This window comes from Desmodus rotundus, chromosome 2 (genome assembly GCF_022682495.2).
Source record: "Desmodus rotundus isolate HL8 chromosome 2, HLdesRot8A.1, whole genome shotgun sequence".
In the NCBI taxonomy this organism is placed as follows: Eukaryota; Metazoa; Chordata; class Mammalia; order Chiroptera; family Phyllostomidae; genus Desmodus; species Desmodus rotundus.
In genome coordinates, this window is record NC_071388.1 from 111,731,060 (window position 1) to 111,753,409 (window position 22,350).

Sequence of the window (22,350 nt, forward strand, 5' to 3'; positions counted from 1 at the left end):
TCACTGGTCTCAGGTAGCTGTACTCCTTAGGGAGGGTAGTATCTCTACCCTCTGCAGTATCTCTAGTCCAGAAAGGAACTTATCTTCTGCAAATAGCAGAGCTTCCACCTTCTTCATTCTCTTGACTATGGAGAAGACTTTGGAGGAACTATAGAACATGTATGACAGCATTCACATTTGATGTTTGCTATGTTCACATTGCTAGTGTTCTCAATCCCTTGATTATGTCTACTTGGTTGAGAATTCCAAGCTTGTCCTTTCTTTTCCTCCTCAATGGGGTATATTGGATCCTCTCTTAACTCCCGCCCTGCTCTTGTATTTTGTTTTTCTAGAAACACCTTCTTGATGCATTTGAAGTTTTCCATCACTCCTTTCTGCCAGCATAAGAGGAGTATATGCAATTCTTTTTTTCTTTTTTTATTGTTGTTTTATTGCAGTTGTCTCCATTATACACCCCCATTACTCTCCTCCACCCTACCCACCCACACCTCCCAATTTTAATCTTATCCCCCCATTGTCTTAGTCCATGGGTCCTTTATACCTGTTCCTTGATGGCCCTGTCCCATCTTTTCTCCATTATCCCCCTCTCTCCTCCCCCTGGTCACTCTCAGTTTGTTCCTTATTTCCATATCTCTGGTTCAATTTTGCTCCCTTGTGTGTTTTATTGATTAGGTTCCACTTATACTATGCAGCAGAAAGAAAGAAGGAACTCCTACCCTTCACGACAACATGGGTAGAACTAGAGAACATTGTGCTAAGTAAAGTAAGCCAGGCAGTGAAAGACAAACACCATATGATCTCACCAAAAGTGTAAGCTAATTAACAATTCTCATTTCTTCCCAGGTAGTTCCTTAGCTTTTTTTTTTTCCCCCCTGTTTTCAGGAGAATGTCCAAAACTCATTCTCTAACTAAGAGATGAAATAAGCCTGACTGTTTTTGGCGCTAGAAGTATCAAATTGGTGCACAATTGTTGACAAAACTGAAGGGGATGAAACTCCCTCTTCTGTCCACATAGCAAACATCAATCCTTTTTATAAAATACTGGACCACTGTCTTCTTTGCTTGCATTATTACTTTCCAGAAGGAATAACAAATTTAAAGAGTAAGGTTTGAAAGAAGTTATTAGTTCTTCCAAAATCGTGGTGCTAGAGTTGGAGCCACCATGTTACTACAAAAGAAATAGTCCTAGGTATGAAACCCATAGACCTACCTGTGAAGTCCAGCTCCATCACCCACCTACAATTTTTGTAACTTAGGAAAAGACTGACCATTTCAGAACCTCCATGACCTCTTTACAAAATGAAGAAAAACTGGAACTCTCATTATTACTATCAGTAAGGATTTAAAGATAGTAAGGATTTAAATGGTTGGCACATACAGGGAGCAATCAAAAATCAAGCTTTATTTTTGGTACTTGGAAGAGAGGGGCACAGTGGAATATAAAATTTTACACAAAGTTTTTTCCATTCATTTATTTATTAATGTAGAAGTCTTTTGTACTATCCTCTGATATCTGTGTTCCAATTACTGTTGTGAGAAAGGCCACATGCCAATTTATTATCTACATCTTAAGTAGCATGCTTCCAAGTGTATCTCAATACAAGAAGTTTAATGTAACAAATATAGTCAGATTTAAACTAGATGTAAATTTTATTTTGGAAGAGGTCATTGACATATATTAACTTCCTAAGCTTAACTGCATGTCAAAGCTTCCAAATTCACACTCCAGCTCTTGACATTTCTGTTGCCATAAATTATTAGGAGAGCTGGCTTGAAAATTCCTATGTACTTTTGACCACATGACAGGGTGTTATGAACTGAGCACGTAGCCAAGGTTATGTTGAAATAGTCTCTGGCCTCTAACAATATTCACTTCTGGAAAACTGATCTTTCTCACCCAGGTTCAAACATCAAGGCCCTTTCTCTTATTCTGTTTTTTTTCTTTAACTTTTTTTAAAATTATTATTGTTCAAGTACAGTTGCCTCCATTTTCCCACCACCATTCCCCACTACCCTGATCATCCCCACTTCCCACTCTTGATCCTACCCCGCTTTGGTTTTCTCCATGTGTCCTTTATAGATGTTCCTCAAAACCCTTCCCCTTTCCCCCCATTATTCCCTCTCACCTTCCCACTGGCTACAGTCAGTTTGTTCATTTTTTTTATGTTTTAACACTTTTTAAAAAATAATTATTTTATTCTTCAAATACAATTGTCTGCCTTTACCCCACACTATTCGCCCCTACCCCAGCCTTCCCCACCTCCCTCCCTGCTTCCACCCTCCCCCTTGGTTTTTTCCATGTGTCCTTTATAGTTTTTCCTGAAACCCTTCTACCCCTTCCCCTCCCCCCATTATCCCCTCCCAACTCACCTCTACTTACTGTCAGATTGTTCTTAATTTCAATGTCTCTGGTTATATTTTGCTTGCTTGTTTGTTTTGTTGATTATGTTGCACTTAAAGGTGAGACCATATGTTATTTGCCTTTCACCACCTGGCTTATTCACTTAGCAAAATGCTCTCCAGTTCCACCCATGTTTCCACTAAAATAGTAGCTCCTTCTTTCTTTCTGCTACATAGAATTCCATTGTGTAAATGTACCAGTTTTTTGATCAATCCATTTACTGATGGGCACTTAGGTTGCTTCCAGCACTTGGCCATTGTAAATTGTGCTGCTATGAACATTGGGGTGCATAGGTTCTTTTGGATTGGTGTTTCAGGGTTCTTAGGATATAATCCCAGCAGTAGAATTGATGAATCAAAAGGCAGTTCCATTTTTAGTTTTCTGAGGAAATTCCATACTGTTTTTCACAGTGGTTGCACCAGTCTGGATTCCCACTAACGGTGTACTCAGGTTCCCTTTTCTCCAAATCCTTTCCGACACTTGTTGTTGATTTGTTTATAATGGCCATTATGACCGATGTGAAGTCGTATCTCATTGTGGTTTTAATTGGCATTTCACTGATGTCTAGTGAAGCTGAGCATCTTTTCATATGTCACTGGGACCTCTATATGTTGTCCTTGAAAAGGTGTCTGCTGAAGTCCTTTGCCCATTTTTTAACTGGGTTGTTTATTTTCCTGTAGTGGAGTCATGTGAGTTCTTCACATATTTTGGAGATCAAACCCTTGTCGGATATATTATTGGCAAATATATTTTCCCATATAGTTGGTTCCCTTTTCATTTTAATGTTGTTTTCTTTAGCCGTGAAGAAGCTTTTTATTTTGATGAGATCCCAGTTTGTTTATTCTTTCCTTTATGCCCCTTGCTCTAGGGCATATATCAGTGAAAATATCGCTGTGTGGAATATCTGAGATTTTCCTGCCTATATTCTCCTCTAACACTTTTATGGTATCACCACTTATATTTAAGTCTGTTATCCACCTTTAATTTATTTTTGTGTGTGGTGTAAATTGGTGATTGAGTTTCATTATTTTGCATGTAGCTGTCCACCTGTCCCAACATTTGTAGAAGAGGCAATTTTTAGTCCATTTTATGCTTCTGCCCCCTTTGTCAAATTGTAATTGACCATAGAGACTTGGGTTTATTTTTGGGCTCTCTTTTCTTTTCCATTGACCTGTGTGTCTGCTCTTATGCCAGTACCAGGCTGGTTTGATTACAATGGACTTGTAGTATTGTTTGATATCTCGTATTGTGCTCCCTCCTAGTTTTTTCTTGTTTCTTTTTTTTTCTATTTATTTATCTTTTACCTTTTTTATTGATGCTTGAATACAGTTGTCTCCATTTTTCCACCACCACTTTCCACTGCCATACCCATGCCCACCTCCCACCCTCAATCCTACCCACCATTGACTCCATCCATGGGTCTCTCATTCATGTTCATTTATGGCCCATTCTATTCTTTCCAATGTTATCTCCCTCTCCCCTTACTGTCAGTTTTTTTTGTCAATTTAAATCTCTCCAGCTATATTTTACTTGCCAGTTTGTTTTGTTAATTAAGTTCTACTTATAGGTGAGATCCTATGTTATTTGTATTTCACCACCTGGCTTATTTCGCCTAGCATAATAAATTCTAATTCCATGCATGTTGTCACAAAGGTAGGAGCTCCTTCTTTCTTTCTGTTGCATAACATTCCATTGTGTAAATGTACCATAGTTTATTGATACACTCACTGACCAATGGTCACCTAGGCTGCTTCCAGCACTTGGTTATTATAAATTGTGCTGCTATGAACATTGGGGTACATAGGTTCTTTTGAAATAGTGTTTCAGGATGCTTAGGGTATAAACACAGCAGTGGGCCTGTGTGTCTCTTCTTATGCCAGTACCAGACGGTTTTGAATACAGTGGACTTGTAATATAGTTTGATATCAGGTATGGTAATCCTACCTACTTTATTCTTCTTTCTCAAAATTGCTGCAGCTATTTGGAGTCATTTATGGTTCCATATAAATTTTTGAAGTGTTTATTCTATATCCGTGAAGTATGTCATTGTTACTTCAATAGGGGTTGTGTTGAATTTATAAATTACTTTGGGTAGTATGGACATTTTGATGATGTTAATTCTCCCAATCCATGATCATGGTATATGCTTCTATTTATTTGTGACTTCCTTAGTTTATTACTTTAGCGTTGTGTAGTTTTCTGACTACTGGGTCTTTTACCTCCCTGGTTAGGTTCATTCTGAGGTATTTTATTTTTCTTGTTGCTATAGCAAATGTGATTTTTTTCCTGACTTCTGGTTCTGATATTTCATTGTCAGTGTACAAAAATATCTTCAATTTCTGAATATTATCATTGTATACTGCTGTTTTCCCAAATTCACTTTATTATATTGAGTAGTTTTTTGGAGGACTCTATAGGATTTTCTATGTACACTATCATGTTATCTGAAAATAGTGACACTTTTACTTCCTCCTTTCCAATTTGGATGCCTTTTATTTCTTTTTCTTGTCTGATAGCCATGGCTGGACTTCCAATACTAGGTTGAATAGAAGTGGTCAAAGCGGACAACCTTGTCTTGTTCTTTATCTGAGTGGGAAAGCTTTTAGTTTTCATCCATTAAGTATGATGTTGGCTGTAGGTCTCTTGTATATGGCCTTTATTATGATGATGAATGCTCCCTCTATGCCCACTTTGCTGAGTGTTTTTTATCATAAATGGATGCTGTACCTTATCAAATGCTTCTTCAGTATCTATTGATATGATCATGTGATTTTTGTCTTTGCTTTTGTTTATGCGATGTATTATGTTTATTGATTTGTAAATAATGTACCATCCTTGCATCCCTGGAATGAATCCCACTTGGTCACGGTGAATGATCTTTATAATATATTGCTGGATGCAGTTTATTTTTTGAGGATTTGAGCGTCTATGTTCATGAGTGATATTGGCCTAAAGTTTTCTTTCTTTGTTGGGTATTTATCTGGTTTTGGGATTAAGATGATGTTGGCTTCATAAAAAGAGTTTGAGAGTCTTCCTTCTGCTTGGATTTTTTTGGAATAGTACGTGAAGGATAGGGGTTAGCTCTTCCTTAAATGCTTTGTAAAATTTTCCTGTGAAGCCATCCGGTCTAGGACTTTTGCGTGTCAGGGATTTTTTTTTATTACTGCTTCGATGTCATCAAGTTATTGGTTTGTTCAGGCTTTCTGCTTCTTCTTTTAGTTTTGGAAGATTATGTTTTTCTAGAAATTTGTCCATTTCACCTAGGTTTTCAAATTTCTTGGCATATAGTTCTTCGTAGTAATTTCTTACAATCCTTTGTATTTCTGTGTTACCCATTGTAATCTCTCACCTTTCATTTCTGATTGTGTTTATTTGGGTCCTTTCTCATTTTTTCTTAATGAGTCTGCTTAAAGACTTTTGATTTTGTTCATCTTTTCAAAGGACCAGTTCCTAGATTTATTGATCCTTAGAATTGTGATTTTAGTCTCTGTGTTGTTTAATTCTACTCTAATCTTGGTTATTTCCTTCCTTCTACTTGTCTGGGCTGTTCTTTGTTGTTGTTCTGCAGCCTGAGTTCTTGTAGGTGAAGGGTTAGGGTGTTTATTTGAAATGTTTCTTTTTCTTTTTTTTTTTTATGTAGGCCTGTATCACTATGAACTGCCCTTTCAGGACTGACTTCACAGTACCCCATAAATTTTGGATTATTGTGAGTTCATTTTCATTTGTTTCCAGAAACTTTTTGATTTCCTTCTTGATCTCATTCTTGAGCTATTCATTGTTTAATAGCATGCTGCTCAATCTCCATGACTGTGGAAATTTTTGAGTTTTTTCCTTGAGGTTGGTTTCCATTTTCAGTCCCTTGTGGTCAGAGAAAATGGTTGATATGACTCCAATTTTCTTGAATTTTTTAATGCTTGTTTTGTGTCCTATCATGTGGTCTATCTTTGAAAATGTTCCATGTGCATTTGAAAAGAATATGTATTTTGCTTCTTTGGGAGGAAAGGGTCTGTATATATATATATATCAGTTACTTCCATGTGATCTAGCATATTGTTCAATGCTGCAATATCTTTGTTGATACTTTGTTTGGATTCAGAAATCCCCTACTATAATTGTGTTGCTGTCAATATCTTTCCTGATGTCCTCCGAGATTTTCCTTATGTGTTTGTGTGCTCCTATGTTGGGTTCATTTATATTGACAATGTTTATGTCTTCTTGATGGATTCTTCTCTTGAGTATTATGAAGTGACCTATGGGGTCCCTTTACATGAATCTCTTTTGTCTGATATGAGTATTGCTATCCCAGCTTTTTTTCCTGTCCATTTGCCTGGAATATTTGTTTCTAGCCCTTCACTTTCATTCTGTGTAGGCCTTTTGTTCTGAGGTGGGTCCCTTGTAGGCAGCATATTTAAGGGTCATAATTTCTTACCCATTCAGCTATTCTATGTCTTTTTTGTTTTTATTTTATTTTTTAATTACTTTACTGTTGTTCAATTAAAGTTGTCTGCATTTTCTCCCCACCCCTCCCCCTATTCTGTGTCTTTTGATTGGAGTATTTAATCCATTTACATTAAAGGTTATTATTGATAGGTACTTATTCATTGCCATTTTTTCATACCTGTGTTCCTCTCTCACTCTTTTCCTTTCTTTGTCTTTTTCTTTTTTTTTAAAGGGACCCTTTACCATATCTTGCAAAGCTGGTTTGGAGGAGGTGTATCCTTTGAGGCTTCTTTTGTCTAGGAAACTCCTTATTTGGCCTTATCTTTGCTGAGTAAAGAGGTCTTGGTGATAGGCCTTTGTTTCTCATTACTTGGAATATTCTTTTCCATTCCCTTCTGCCTTGGTTAATTTCCATTGAGAAGTCAGCTGCTAGTCTTATTAGGGATCCCTTGTGTGTTACTCCCTGTTTCTCCCTTGCTGCCTTTAATATTCTCTGTTTTAGAATTTTGCCATTTTAATTATGATGTGGTTTAAAGTGGGCTTCTTTGTGTTTCTCTTGATTGGGACTGTGTGTTTCCAGGATTTGTGAGACTTTTCTCTCATCCAGTTAGGGAAATTTTCCATCATTTTATTTTCAAACAGTCTTTCTAAGCCTTGTTCTCCTTCCCCTTCTGATACCACATTATAGGGATAGTGTTATGTTTCCTACTGTTCCCATAACCCATCTTCATTCTTTTTGGGTCTTTTTTCCTTTTCTTGCTCTTTGTGGGAGTTGCTTTCTACCTTGCCCTCCAGCTCACTGATTCAGTCCTCTGCTTCTTCTAACCTGCTTTTGATTCCTTCTAATGTGTCCTTCAGTTCAGAAATTGTATTCTTCATTTCCTCTTGGCCCTTGTTGATAGTTTCTATTTCCTTTTTCATATTGATATAGTTTGCAGTGAGTTCATTTTGGTTTACCTGTAGTTTTTGGTAGTTCTCTGTGAGCTCAGTGAGCTTCCTGATAACTATTGCTTTGAACTCAATATCTGATAGTTATCTTGCCTCTATTTCATTTAGCATTCTTTCTAAGGCTTTCTCCTTTCCTTTCATTTGAAGTTTTGTTTCTTTGTCTTCTCATTGTTTGTGAGACTGTTCTTGTTAGCCTCTGCTTCTTAAATTGATCTCTTCTGACCCCCTGGGTTTATGGTGTGAATTTCTATGGTAGGAAACCTGTGAGAGTCTGTGGTACAATTTCCTTGATCTCCTGAACTTGCTGCTTTTGAGCTGTGGTTTATGTTGGCTCTCTGAATGTCTTTTGGTTTCGATTGTTGTTGTGTCTGTCTTTGGTGGGTCCTTCACTCCAGCTTATTAACTGGGGGTCTCTCCACCCACCACTTCTTGTATGCTGTTTTGCATGTGCGTACACATTGTATTGAAGCGGGTTCTTCTGTCTGTGCAATGTTTTGAGGTTTCTCTCTCACTATCGTTCAGTTGTTTGTTCTGGGTAATTTCTCTACCATTTAGTTGTAATTCCTGATTGGTCCCAGGTGGAGGTTAATGTGGCTTCCACTCACACCTTCACCTCTTCCATTATTGTCTGTTGGTGGTTTCTTTGTTGGTGGGTTCTCTCTTCCAGCAGGTATACTGGTGTTCACAGCTCCCACTTACTCTTTTATGTGATCAGTTGGAGAGGGGAGGCAAAATGTATTAAGGTGGCAGGAGTGAATTCTATGGGATGTAAAGTACCAACCCATAGAGAAGAGATAGGAGATCCTTTGGATATGAATAGTATTAACCATGAAATTTCACCCAACTAGCAACATTTCAGAAAGTGTTGAAAAAAATATGACTCTTGTTAGAGCGGGCAAGGATTGTGAGTTGGATCCAGAAAACAGTGAGCTTGTTGGAAGTCAGATTGTGAGACAGAGTGAGAGGATAGGATAGAAAAGAGTTGTAGTGTGTGAGAGACTAGAGTTAACCACAACAGTAATAAAGTTCTGGAAGACAATGAACCTGGGTAAGATCCAGGAGGGGTGCAGTGTAGTATTTACAATTGTATAGAACAACAATTATTTACAATAATACTGAAACAACAATCATATGACAGAATCTATGTGATCTCAATAACAGGAATAAGAAGTACACCATTTAAAATAGTGTGCTATTGGAACACAAGAGAAGTGAAAGAAGGAAGATTATAAATATACTTTGAAAGAGAGAAGAAGGAAAACAAAAGAATGCAATTTAACAAACAAAACAAAGAAAACTAAACAAAGTGGAGAAGTAAAGAAATACTAATGAAAGAAGTAAAAATAATGAAAAAATAGAAATAAATAATTACTTGCAAGTTCTGTGGAATAGCAAAGTTAAGTTTCTCTCAGTTCCTCAGTTGTTGTGATGATCCCTCTTTGGGTCTGACTCTAATCCTTTCAGAGCTCCAGGTCTTATTGTCTCAGTTGTAGGGAAAAAGAAAAAAAAAAAAAAGCCTCTTGCTGGCTTTAAATTGGCCAAGTGAGTTCTGCTGATCTTCCTGGCTACAGCAGGCTGAAGGGGGTGGGTTTCCCTTTTCTTCCCTCTTGTGTTTTTGGGAGGTGGGGGCCAGTTCTGGGCAGCACCCTTCACAGTTACGCAGCCTCCAATCAGTTTCTCAGTTTGTTGCCAGGCCCCCAGTGCCCTTCTGTGCCAGGCCTACACCTTCAGTCCACCAGTTGTGCTGTCCTTGAGGTGCACCAGTTAGGGGCAACTAACACACCACCTTCTAGATCTTTGCTGTCCTAGGTGATAAGGACTCTGAAAGTCTCTTCAGGGTAGTTCAGCTCTTCCACTAAGTTAATCTTTCTGGGCACTGCTAACTTCCTGATCTCTGATGCTCTTCTCTGTGTGGGGTGCCTCCTTCTTCCCCTTTGTGAGATAGTTCTGCCCGGAAGGGCAGGAGATCCACCATGGGGAGAACCTCTTTTTTTTTTTTTTAAACAAATTTGTCCTATTCAAGCCTGCTACTCCAAATAAGAGTCTGGCCTCTCTCACAGCCCAATTCTCCAACCAGACTGCAGACTATCCAGGTCAGGGTCCATCATTACCAAATTCTTCTCCCTTCTCTAGGCATCACCCAACTCCCCAATCTCTCTGTTAATGACCTAACCAGTTTCCACTGTCTCAGCAGGTGGACACTGCCCCTGCATGTTTTCCACTTCATCTTTATTCTCCCTAGTGACTTCAAGCCAATCCAAGTCAATCCTGGTGTCTCTCAATCCTCCCTGTTTAGCAGGGCATGGAGCCATTGACCTGGATCTCTTCCAAGAATCCTGCAGCAGGCCTGGGATACACTGGGCCTGGGGCTGTAGACGACCTGGTCCCTGCACTTGTCCCTAGAACCTTATCATTCCAAAGCAATCACCTTACCATGTGATTTTTCAATGTCCTCTACAATTTTTGGCCTCCAACATTCATATATGTTGGGATACTGTTGGCTGGTCACTCGGTTCCTCAGAAGATTGGTTATGTGTTCCACCTGTGTGCAGGGCAAATTGGACTCCACTCCCATCTATCTTGCCACCATCTTAAATATCTGTCAGTTTGTTCTTAAATTCTTTTTTGTTCAATTATTTTATTGTTGTTCAATTACAGTTGTCTCCATTTTCTCCCCACACCTCTAGTCCACCACAAACAAACCCACCTCCCTTCCCTGCTTCCACCCTCCCCCCTGGTTTTGTCCATGTGTCCTTTATAGTAGTTCCTGAAAACCCTTCTCCCCACTGTCCCTTCAACCCGCCCCTCTGGCCCTTGTTCTTAACTTCAATGTCTCTGGTTATATTTTGTTTGCTTTTTTCTTTTGTTAATTATGTTCCAGTTAAAGGTGAGATCATATGGTATTTGTCCCTCACTGCCTGGCTTATTTCACTTAGCATAATGCTCTCCAGTTCCATTCATGCTGTTGCAAAGGGTATGAGCTCCTTCTTTCTCTCTGTATATGTAGAATTCCATTATATAAATGTACCATAGTTTTTTTAATCATTCATGTACTGATGGGCACCTAGGTTGCTTCCAGCACTTGGCTATTGTAAATTTTGTTGCTATGAACATTGGACTGCATAGGTTCTTTTGGATTGGTGTTTCAGGCTTGTTAGGGTATAATTCCAGCAGTGGAATTGCTGGCTCAAATGGAAGTTCCATTTTTAATTTTCTGAAAATTCCATACTATTTCCATAGTGACCTCACCAGACTGCATTCCCACCGACAATGTACTAGGGTTCCCTTTTCTCCCCATCCTCTCCAGCATTTCTTTGTTGATTTGTTTACGTTGGATACTCTGACTGGTGTGAGATCGTACCTCATTGTGGTTTTAATTTGCATCTCTCTGATGGCTAGTGATGCTGAGCATATTTTCATATGTCTCTGGGCTCTCTGTATGTCTTCCTTGGAGAAGTGTCTGTTCAAGTCCTTTGCCCATTTTTTAATTTGTTGTTTGTCTTCCTGGAGTGGAGTCGTGTGAGTTCTTTATCTATTTTGGAGATCAGGCCCTTGTCTGAGGTATCTTTGGCAGATATGTTTTCCCATACTTTTGGTTTTCTTTTTATTCTAATGCTGTTTTCTTTAGCCATGCAGAAGCTTTTTATTTTCATGAGGTCCCACTTGTTTTTTCTTTCCTTTATGTCCCTTGCTTTAGGGGACATGTCTGTGAGGATGTTGCTGAATGGAATGTCTGAGATTTTCCTGCCAATGTTTTCCTCTAGGACATTTATGGTATTACAACTTATATATAAGTCTTTTATTCACCTTGAATTTATTTTTATGTATGGTGTAAGTTGGTGATCGAGTTTTATTTTTTTTCATGTAGCTGTCCAGAACTCCCAACACCATTTGTTGAAGAAGCTATTTTTACTCCATTTTATGCTCCTGCCTCCTTTGTCAAATGTTAATTGTCCATAGATACATGGGTTTATTTCTGGGCTCTCTGTTCTGTTCCATTGGTCTATGTGTCTGTTTTTATGCCAGTACCAGGCTGTTTTGATGACAGTGGCCTTGTAATACAGTTTGATATCAGGTATTGTGATCCCTCCTGCTTTGTTCTTTTTTCTCAAAATTGCTGCAGCTATTCAGGGTCATTTATGGTTCCATATGAATTTCTGAAATGTTTGCTCTATGTCTGTAAAATATGTCATAGGTACTTCAGTAGGGATTGCATTGAATCTATGAATCACTTTGTACCCAAAATGTGGCCATTTTGATGATGTTAATTCTTCCAATCCATGAGCATGGTACATGCTTCCATTTGTTTGTGTCTTCCTTAATTTCTTTTTTCAATGTTTTGTAGTTTTGTGAGTACAGGTCTTTTATCTCCTTGGTTAGGTTTATTCCTAGGTACTTTATTTTTCTTGTTGCTATATGAAATGGGATTTTTTTCCTGATTTCTGTTTCTGCTGTTACATTGTTGGTATACAGGGAAGCCTTTGATTTCTGGGTATTGACTTTGTATATATCTGTTTTGCCAAATACATTTATTAGGTTGAGTAGTTTTTGGTGGAGTCTATCGGATTTTCCATGTACAGTATCATGTCATCTGCAAACAGTGACAGTTTTACTTCTTCCTTTCCAATTTGGATGCCTTTTATTTCTTTTTCTTGTGTGATTGCTGTTGCTAGGACTTCCAATACTATGTTGAATAGGAGTGGTGAGAGATGGCATCCTTGTCTTCTTCCTGATCTTTGTGGGAAAGATTTCAGATTTTGCCAATTGAGTATGATGTTGGCTGTAAGTCTCTCATATGTGGCCTTTATTATGTAGAGGAAGACTCCCTCGATTCCCACTTTGTACCATCCTTGCTGCCCTGGTATCAATCCCACTTGGTCATGGTGTATGATCTTCTTAATGTATTCCTGGATGCAGTTTGCCAAAATTTTGTTGAGGATTTTAGCATGTATGTTCATCAGCAATATTGGCCTAAAGTTTTCTTCCTTTGTTGGCTATCTTTCTTTATCTGGTTTTGGGATTAGGATGATGTTGGCTTCATAAAACGAGTTTGGGAGTCTTCCATCTTCTTGAATTTTTTCAAATAATCTGTGGAGGATAGGGGTTAGCTCCCTCTTAAATGTTCTGTATAATTCTCCTATAAAATCATCTGATCCAGGGCTTTATGTGTTGGAGTTTTTGATTACTGTTTCAATTTCAACTGCTGTTCTTAGTCTGTTGAGGCTTTCGACTTCCTCTTTGTTCAGTTTGGAAGATTATATTTTTCTAGAAATGTGTCCATTTCACCAGGGTTTTCAAATTTCTTGGCTACAGTTCTTAATAGTAATTTCTTACAATCCTTTGTATTTGGGTGGTAGCAGTTGTAATCTCTCCTCTTTCATTTGTGCTTGTGTTTATTTCTATCCTCTCTCTTTTTCTATTGATGTGCCTCCTGAAAGGCTTGTCAATTTTGTTTATCTTTTCGAAGAACCAGCTGCTGGATTCATTGATCCTTAGAATTGTGCTTTTAGTCTCTATGTCATTTAGTTCTCCTCTAATCTTCATTATTTCCTTCCTTCTACTTGCTCTGGGCTGCCTTTGTTGTTGTTCCTGAAGTTCTAGTAGGTGTAGGGTTAGGTTGTTTGTTTGAACTGTTTCTATCTTCTTAAGGTAGGCCTGTATGGCTATGAACTTCCCTCTCAGGACTGCCTTTGCTGTGTCCCATAGGTTTTGGGTTGTTGTGAGTTCATTTTCATTTGTTTCCAGGAAGTTTTTGATTTCTTCCGTAATCTCGTTCTTGACCCATTCATTGTTTAATAGCATGCTATTCAATCTCCATGATTTTGAGTTTTTTCGTTTTTTTTTCCTTTGGGGTTGTTTTCTAGTTTCAGTCCCTTGTGGTCAGAGAAAATGCTTGATATGATTTCAATTTTCTTGAATTTGTTGAGGCTTGCTTTGTGTCCTGTCATGTGGTTTACCTTTGAAAATGTTCCATGTATACTTGAAAAGAATGTGTATTTTGTTTCTTTGGAATGGAAAGCTCTCTCTATGTATCAGTTAAGTCCATTTCATCTAGGGTATTGTTCAGTGACACAATATCCTTGCTGATATTTTGTTTGGAAGATCTGTTCATTTTTGACAGTGGTGTGTTAAAATCCCCTACTATAACTGTGTTGCTGTCAATATCTTTCTTGAAGTCCTCCTCCAATATTTTCTTTTTGTATTTGGGTGCTCCTATGTTGGGTGCATATATATTTACAATGTTTATGTCTTCTTGGTGGATCCTTCCTTTGAGTATTATGAAGTGACCTTCTGGGTCTCTCTTTATGGTCCTTCTTTTGAAATCTATTTTGTCTGATATGAGTATTGCTACCCCAGCTTTTTTTTTCCTGTCCGTTTGCTTGGAAAATTTGTTTCCAGCCCTTCACTTTCAATCTGTGTAGGTCTTTTGTCATGAGGTGGGTCTCTTGTAAGCAGCATATGTGTGGGTCATGCTTTCTTATCCATTCAGCTATTCTATGTCTTTTGATTGGAGCATTTAATCCATTTACGTTTAAGGTTATTATGGATAGGTAGTTAATCATTGCCATTTTTTCCTACCTGTGTTAGTCTCTCTTTCTCTTTTCCTTCCTTTCCTTCCATCAGTCTCTTTAGCATCTCTCACAGAGCTGGTTTTAAGTGGAGGTATATTCCTTTAGACTTCTTTTGTCCCAGAAGCTCCTTGTTTGGCCTTCTATCTTGATTGAGAGCTGTGCTGGGTAAAGTACTCTTGGTTGCAGGCCTGTGCTTCTCATGACTTGGAATGTTTTTTGCCATTCTCTTCTGGCTTGGAGCATTTCCATTGAGAAGTCAGTTGCTAACCTTATTGGGGCTCTCTTATATGTTACTTCCTTTTTCTCCCTTGCTGCCTTTAAGATCCTTTCTTAGTCTTGGAATTTTGCCATTTTAATTATGATGTGTCTTGCAGTGGGCCTCTTTGGGTACCTCTTTCTTGGGATTCTCTGTGTTTCCTGGATTTCTCCCATCAGATTAGGGATATTTTCCATCATTACTTTTTCAAATAGGTTTTCTTTTTCTTTTTAAATTTATTTATTTATTTTTATTCAGTTACAATTGTCTGCATTTTCTCCCCATCTCTCCACCCTACCCCAGCCAGTCCCACCTCCCTCCCCCATCTTTACCCTCCCACTTGATTTTGTCCTTGTGTCCTTTATAGTAGCTCCTATAGACTCCTCTATCCACTATCCCCTCCCCATTCTCCTTTGGCTATTTTTACAATGTTCTTCATTTCAATGTATCTGGTTATATTTTGTTTGGTTTTTTGTTTTCTTGATTATGTTCCAGTTAAAGGTGAGATCATATGGTATTTGTCCCTCACTGCCTGGCTTATTTCACTTAGCATAATACTCTCCAGTTCCATCCATGCCATTGCAAAGGTTACAAGCTCCTTCTTTCTCTCTACTGCGTAGAATTCCATTGTGTAAATGTACTGTAATTTTTCTATTCATTGTTGCTCTTTCTCTTTTCCTCTGGTATCCCTATAATATGGATATTATTACGTTTCATGTTTTCCTGCATTTCCCTTAATCCCTCTTCATTCTTTATTGGCCTCTTTTCTTTTTCTTGCTCTTTCTGGTTGTTTTTTTCTACCTTTCCTCCAGTTCGCTGATCAGATCCTCTGCTTCATCAAGTCTGCTTTTTATTCCTTCTACTGTGTTCTTCAGTTCACAAATTGTATTCTTCATTTCCTCTTGGCCCTTGTTGATAGTTTCTATTTCCTTTTTCATGTTGATATAGTTTGCAGTGAGTTCATTGTTGTTTCTCTGTAGTTTCTGATAGCTGTCTGTGAGCTCAGTGAGCGTCCTGATTATCATTGCTTTGAATTCAGTATCTGATAGTTGACTTGCCTCTATTTCATTTAGCATTGTTTCTGAGACTTCCCCCTTTCCTTTCATTTAGGGATTGTTTGTTTGTCTTCCTGTTGTTTGTGAGTCTTTTCTTGTTAACCTCTGCTTCTTAAATTTTCTGTTCTGACTCCCTGGGTTTATGCTATGGACTTCTATGGTAGAATGCCAGTGGGATTTGGTGGTGTCATCTCCTTATTTTCCTGAGCTCACTGGTCTTTGGCTGTCGTTTAAGTTGGCTCTCTGTATGTCTTTGTGTTCTGATTGTTTTTGGGTCTTTCTTTGATCAGTCCTTCCCTCGAGCTGGTTAATTGGGGATCACTCTATCCACCATGTCTTGTATTCTGTTGTTTAGATTTTGACAGTTTGTGTTGAAGTTGATTGTTTTGTGTGTACAAGGTTTTGAGGCTTCTCTCTCACTCTTGTTCAGTTGTTTGTTCTGAGTAATTTCTCCACTATTTAGTTGATTTACAGATCAGTACTGGATTGAGGTTAGTGTAGCTACCACTCCCTTCTTCATCTTCTTCCATTGTTATCTGTTGGTGGTTCCTTTGTTGGTGGGTTTTCTCTTCCAGCAGGTGTACTGGTGTACACCACTCCCACATTGCATGTTCTCTGGAGTGGCAATGTGAAATTTGTCTTACTGTCTCAGTTATTATGATAATCCCTGTTTGGGTCTAAGTCTGGTGTTTTCAGAGCTCCAGGTTTTATTGTCTCACCTGTGGGAAAAGGAGAAAGAAAAAAAAAGAAAAAGGGAAGAAAGAAAAAGGAATAGAAAAGGAAAGGAAGGAAGAAGGAATAAAAAAAGATCAGAGGAAGAAAAGAAGAAGGAATTTTAACAAAAATTAAAGTTAAAAAATAAATAAAAGAAGGCAGGAAGAAGGAATATAAAAGTAAAGGAAGGAAATAAGAAGGAGTAAAAAAAGAAAGAAGGACAGAAAGGAAGAAGGAATTTAAAAAAAAGTCTTCTTCTGGCTTTAAACATGTCAGGTCAGTTCTGCTGGTCTTCCTGTGTGTGAAAAGAAGGGGGGTCGGGGGTGGAGGAATTGGTTTCCCTTTTCTCCCTTCCTGAGCCACACTCTTAGCTGTTGTGCAGCCTTCAGTCCAGTTCTTCAGGGTCCTTCTGCTCCCCCCTAGGCCTTTAGTCCACCACTTGTGCTGTCCTTGAGGTGCACCAATTATGGGCAACTCACACTCCACCTTCTTGCTCTTTGCTGTCCTAGATGCTAGGGGTTCTCAGTGCTCCTTCAGGGTAGTTCAGCCCCCTACTGAGTCAAGTCTTTCTGGGGACTGCAGTCTCCCCCAGCCCTGTACCTCCCCTCTGCTAAGCGTTCTGCCTTCCTCCTAGAGATCGAGTAGGCCCTGGAGGACTCTTTGTGCAGGGGCTGGGGAGGAGGTGTTCAGTCCCCAGTGCTTCAGGCATGGTTGCCTGTGGCCAGCCAGGCCATTGATTGGGGTGTGCACCTACCCAAGGTTTCAGGTGTGGGTGCCCAGGCCGCTGATCTGGGTGTGAACCCACCTGGGGGCTTTGGGCCTGTGTGCCAGGGCAGCCAGGCTGCTAATCTAGGTGCACACTGATCCCAGGCTTTGGGCCTATGCACCTGGGCAGCCAGGCTGCTGCTGATCAGGGTGTGTACCCACCCGGGGAATCAGATGTGGGCACCCAGGCTGCTGATCGGGGTGCATACCAACCGGGCTTCAAGTGTGTGCTGGGGCTGCTCATCCAGTGTTCACAGTCCAGGGGATGAGGGTGTAGGGGTGTAAGAGGCCAAGGCTGTTGCACAGAATTCTCTACACAGCCGCTGAGTGCCTCTATTTTCCCTTTTTCTTTTCAAGAAATTCCACCTACTCAAGCCCCCCTCCCCCGGTCCATACAAGCATCTGGCCTCTCACATAGCCCAGACTGGCTCCCTCCCAAGAATCTTGAGGCAGACCCTGCTGCCCTGGACAGGGGCTTCAGCTGCCCTGGTCCCCACACTGGTCCCAGGGACCTTATTGTCCTTAATCACTCTTCTTACTGTCTGATTTTTCAATGTCTTCTACAATTTTTGGTCTCCAATCTTCATATATGCTGGAATACCATTGGCTGTTTGCTCTGTTCCTCAGGAGCTTCACAGATGCCTCGGGGAAGTGGTCTCTGCTCCCACCTATCTTGCCACCATCTTCCGATTCCCCCTTTAAATTCTTGAGGTTGGAGTTTATGTTATTGTTTTAACTCTTAGCTAATGCATGTAGTTACTCCTGTTAATTTCCTTATTAGCACTCACTCTTTTAGCCACAAGGTACATATTTTTATATGTTGCATTTCCATTTTCATTTGATTCAAAGTATTTTTTTATTATACTTTCTCTTGACTCAATGGGTTACTGAGAAGTGTGTTGCTTAGTTTCCAAGTGTTTCAGAATTTTTTTAAATCTTTTTTTGTACTGGCAACCAGTTTTATTCCTTTGTAGTCAGAGAAAACATTCTATGCGATTTCAATTTTTAAAAAATCTCCTGAAGTCTGTTTTACAGCCCATATGTGGTGTATCTTGGTGGAAGTTTAAGTTAATGTATATTTCACTATTATTGGTTGATAATGTCGTTGAGTTTTCCTGTGACATTGCTGATTTGATATTCTATTTTGCTTTTTTATCGATTATTTAAGGGAATGATGTTAAAATTCCCCACTATAATAATGAATATGTCTTTTATTTTTCAGTTCTAATAGCATTTGCCTCACATATTTAGCATTTCTGTAGTTTGGTGATAAACATTTATGAAGCTATGTCTTCTAGGTGTATTATATCTTTTATCATTATACTATCCCTCCCTAGTTGTGTTTTTTTATGTTCTGCAGTTTGTATTTTATCTGATATTAATATAGTCATTTCTGTTTCCCTTTGATTATTGTTTTCATGATATATCTTTTTACCTTTTCTTGCATTCATCCTGTTTATACTGTTAGACGTAAGGTAAGATTTTTGTAAACTGCATACATTTGTCCATAGTTTATAATCCATCCTTCTAACTTGTTTTTTTTTAAATTTAATTGGTATATCTAGACTTTTTATATTTAAGTTTAATATTGCTATATTAGTGTTCAACATTTAATATTTCATTTTTGTATGCTATCTCTGTTTTCACTCCTCTATTTTATTTTATGTCTTCTTATGAATTACTTAAACAATATTTAAAATTCCATTTTAATTTATCTATAGTGCTTTTTAGTGTATTTCTATATATAGCTCTAGTAGTGGTTGGTCTATGTATTACATTATATGTGTTATTTGTCAGAGTCTACTGGTGTCATCATTTAACAGTTTAAGTTTAGTATAAAAAACTTAATTCCTTTTAAGTCTTTACCCTCATCCATTACTATTGTCTTAAATGTTTCCTGTACCTAAATTTAGAACCACATTAGCCAGTATTACTACTTTGTTAAAAATTGTCATACATAATTTAGAAGGCTGATAATGAGAAGAAAAGCTAATTTAATCAACCCATACGTTTGTTTACTGTGTTCTCTTTTGTTTCCTGATGTTTCAAGTTTCCTTCTTTGTTCATTTTATTTTCTGTTTAAATGAGGTTGTCTCCCCCTTCTTTTAGGGTAGGTCTGATGATGACAAATGTTCTCTTTTTAAATTTTTTATTTCCCTTCGTTCTTTGTTTTCTCTTCATTCTCAAAGGATATTGTTGCTGAAATTGTGGCTGACAGTTCTTTTCTTAAGCGTGTGAAAATATATGCCACTTATTTTCTGGCTTCCACAGTTTTTGAAAAGATAATTTCTGTCATTCGAATTGATTTTTCCTTTGTGGGTAACATGCTATTTTCCTCTGGCTGTTTTTAAGAATTTTTCTCTTCCATCCAAGTACTAACCAGGCTTGACCCTGCTTAGCTTCTGAGATCATATGAGATACAATACATTCATGGTGACTACTATCAATATCAACAAACAACAAATGTTGGAGAGGTTGTGAAGAAAAGGGAACCCTCGTGAACTGTTGGTGGGAATGCAGTCTGTTGCAGCCACTGTGGAGAACAATATGTAGTAGACTCAAAAAATTAAAAATGAAACTGTTTTGACCCAGCTATCCCACTTCTGGGAATATATTCTAAGGATCCTGAATTGCCAATACAAATATTATATGTTCATAGCAGTGCTATTTACAATAGCCAAGATCTGGAAACAGAATAAATACCCATTGGTAGATGAGTGGATAAAGAAGCTATGGTACATTTACACAAAGGAATACTAAGCAGCAGTAAAAATGAAGAAACTCTCACATTTTGTGACAGCATGGCTGGACCTAGAAAATGTGTTGCTAAGTGAAATAAGTCAGTGGGTGAAAGACAAATATGACATGATCTCACTTATATGCGGAAGCTAATGAACACAATAAATTAAGTGACAAAATAAAAACAGAAGTATAGATCCATGGAACAGTCTGATAGCTGCTACAGGGGAAGGGAGGTACTGGATGAAAGATGTTGAACAGATTAACCAAAGAACATTTATGCATGACCCATAGACATGGACAAAAATATGGGGATTAACTGAGGGAGAGGTGAGGGTAGGTCTGGGTGGAGGAAGGAAAAAGGGAGAAAAAGAAAAACTGTGATAGCATAAACAATAAAAATATTAATTATGTCTTATCTATTTTTGGTAAACATTTTTCCCAGTTTCTTAAATATATTATGTTTCTATTTATTTAATGTGCAAAACTTCTGAAACTTTTATGAGGCCAATATATTTTTCATTGCTTTTGAGCTTTGAAAAGCTCCTGTGTTTAGAAAAAAAAAAATGTCTGGCATACAATGAATACTTAATAAATATATAGTAAGTAAATTAAAAAAAGGAAATAATTTTTCTGTATTTAGTTTTTAAATGTTTAATTATAATCTGTCTTAGTATGGATTTCTTTGGTTTTATCCTATATGGGGTTTACTCAGTTTCCTTTATATGTGTGTGTCTAAATATATGTAAATATCTAGATATCTTATATAGATATACCTTGTTAAACTTGGGAAGTTTTTATTGATTATTTCTTTGAGTTCTTTTTCAGCTTCACCCACTTTCTCTTTTTTTCTGGACTCTGATGACACAAATGTTAAAAGTTTTCTTTTCATAGATTAAGTCACTGAAGCTCTGTTTTTCAGATTGAACAATTTCTATTTTTCTATCTTCCAGTTTTATGATTCTTTCCTCTGTCTCTTTCTGTTTGTTATTGAGTCTATCAACATAGATATTTATTTCAGTTATTGTATTTTTTCATTTTAATATTTTTGTTTTTATGTCTTTATTTGCTGATACTGTTATTTTCGCTTAGATTTCTAATATTACTTTTGTGTGTTCGTAAATGATTATTTGAATTATTTTCATCACTGTTTTTAAATTTTTGTCAGATAGCTGTCATATATCTCATCTTGGTGCTGGCAAATATTGATTATTTTTTCATTTAGTTTAAAAGCTTCTTATTTATTGGTATGATAACTGATTTCTGGTTCAAACTTGGATGTTTTCATATTTTGTTATGAGGATCTGGATCTTAAGTAAATCCCTTTTAACTAGTATTTTTGGATACTGTCCTGGAGTCAGAAAGAGGAGCCTCACCTAAGGAGTGCCATGTGGATGCAGAAATCAAAGTTCCTCACTTTCCATTGGCACCTGACTGGTGGGCTCCCATTTTTGCTAGGCAGGTTAAGAATTCGGGCTCTGCCCTGGATTTTGTGTCTCAGTGGGTTGAGTGCCAGCCTATGAACCAAAGGGTCACTGGTTCAATTCCCAGTCAGGGCACACGCCTAGGTTGTGGGCTTGGTCCCCACTAGAGGGTGTGCGAAAGGCAACCACACATTGACGTTTCTCTCCCTCTCTCACTTCCTTCCCCTCTCTCTAAAAATAAATAAATAAAATCTTCACAAAAGAAGAATTCTGGCTCCCCACATGCTCCTCACTGAAACTAGAGGTAGGGTCTGTTTACTGTTAGTAGAGTGAAAGTCCTGGCTCCCTGTCTGGCTTTCCTTGATATCTCCCAGTGCCTCAATTACTGCCTCATGAGTGGGGACATGTAGATTCCTTACTCAGCCTTTTTGCAATAGAGGTGGGGTCACATTTTTTTGGGTGGTGCTGCTTAGAGCAAAGCAATCTTGGCTATGAGTTTTCTGATTTACCAGGTTTTTCTTTTTCTGTTCCTTTGTCTAGAGGGAACAGGCATCTTTTGGGACATTATTTATCTTCCCTCATTAATGTTTGCCAGTTGCAGCTTCATTAGCTCCATGTTGAGATATGAGGCAGAAAGGAAACTGAGGGCACTCACCACTGTATCATTCCTGAGGTCCCAAGTTTTCTAGCCAGTCTGCTTTTTTCCCTCCAAATTTCAGAGTCTTGTTATGTTTGTTTTAATAATAATGCCCATATTTTTCCATTGTATATAATGGAAGGAATAGGGGAAATCTGTCTACAGTTTTGTTTTTTTTTTAGTAGTTGAAGACTCCAGTGTTTTTTTAAGTACAAGAGGGCAAAATAAACATTTTGTTGGATCACTATGCACCAGACATGCAACTTGTATGATATCATTAATCTTTTCCCTACTCTTCTAATGTTTTCCCAAGTTTACATATGAAGTATAATACTTAGGTTTCAGAAAGCTTAAGAAACTTGCCCTACTAGACAAATATGAAAAATGAAATATTGGTTC

At 38.0% G+C, this 22,350-nt stretch overlaps 1 protein-coding gene across 3 annotated transcripts in view; it reads left to right on the top strand.

Annotated features, from left to right (window-relative positions):
• CNTNAP5 (contactin associated protein family member 5) overlaps positions 1–22,350 on the top strand; it is a 981,662-nt gene that overhangs the window by 45,574 nt on the left and 913,738 nt on the right. The gene's annotated exons all lie outside the window — the stretch shown is intronic.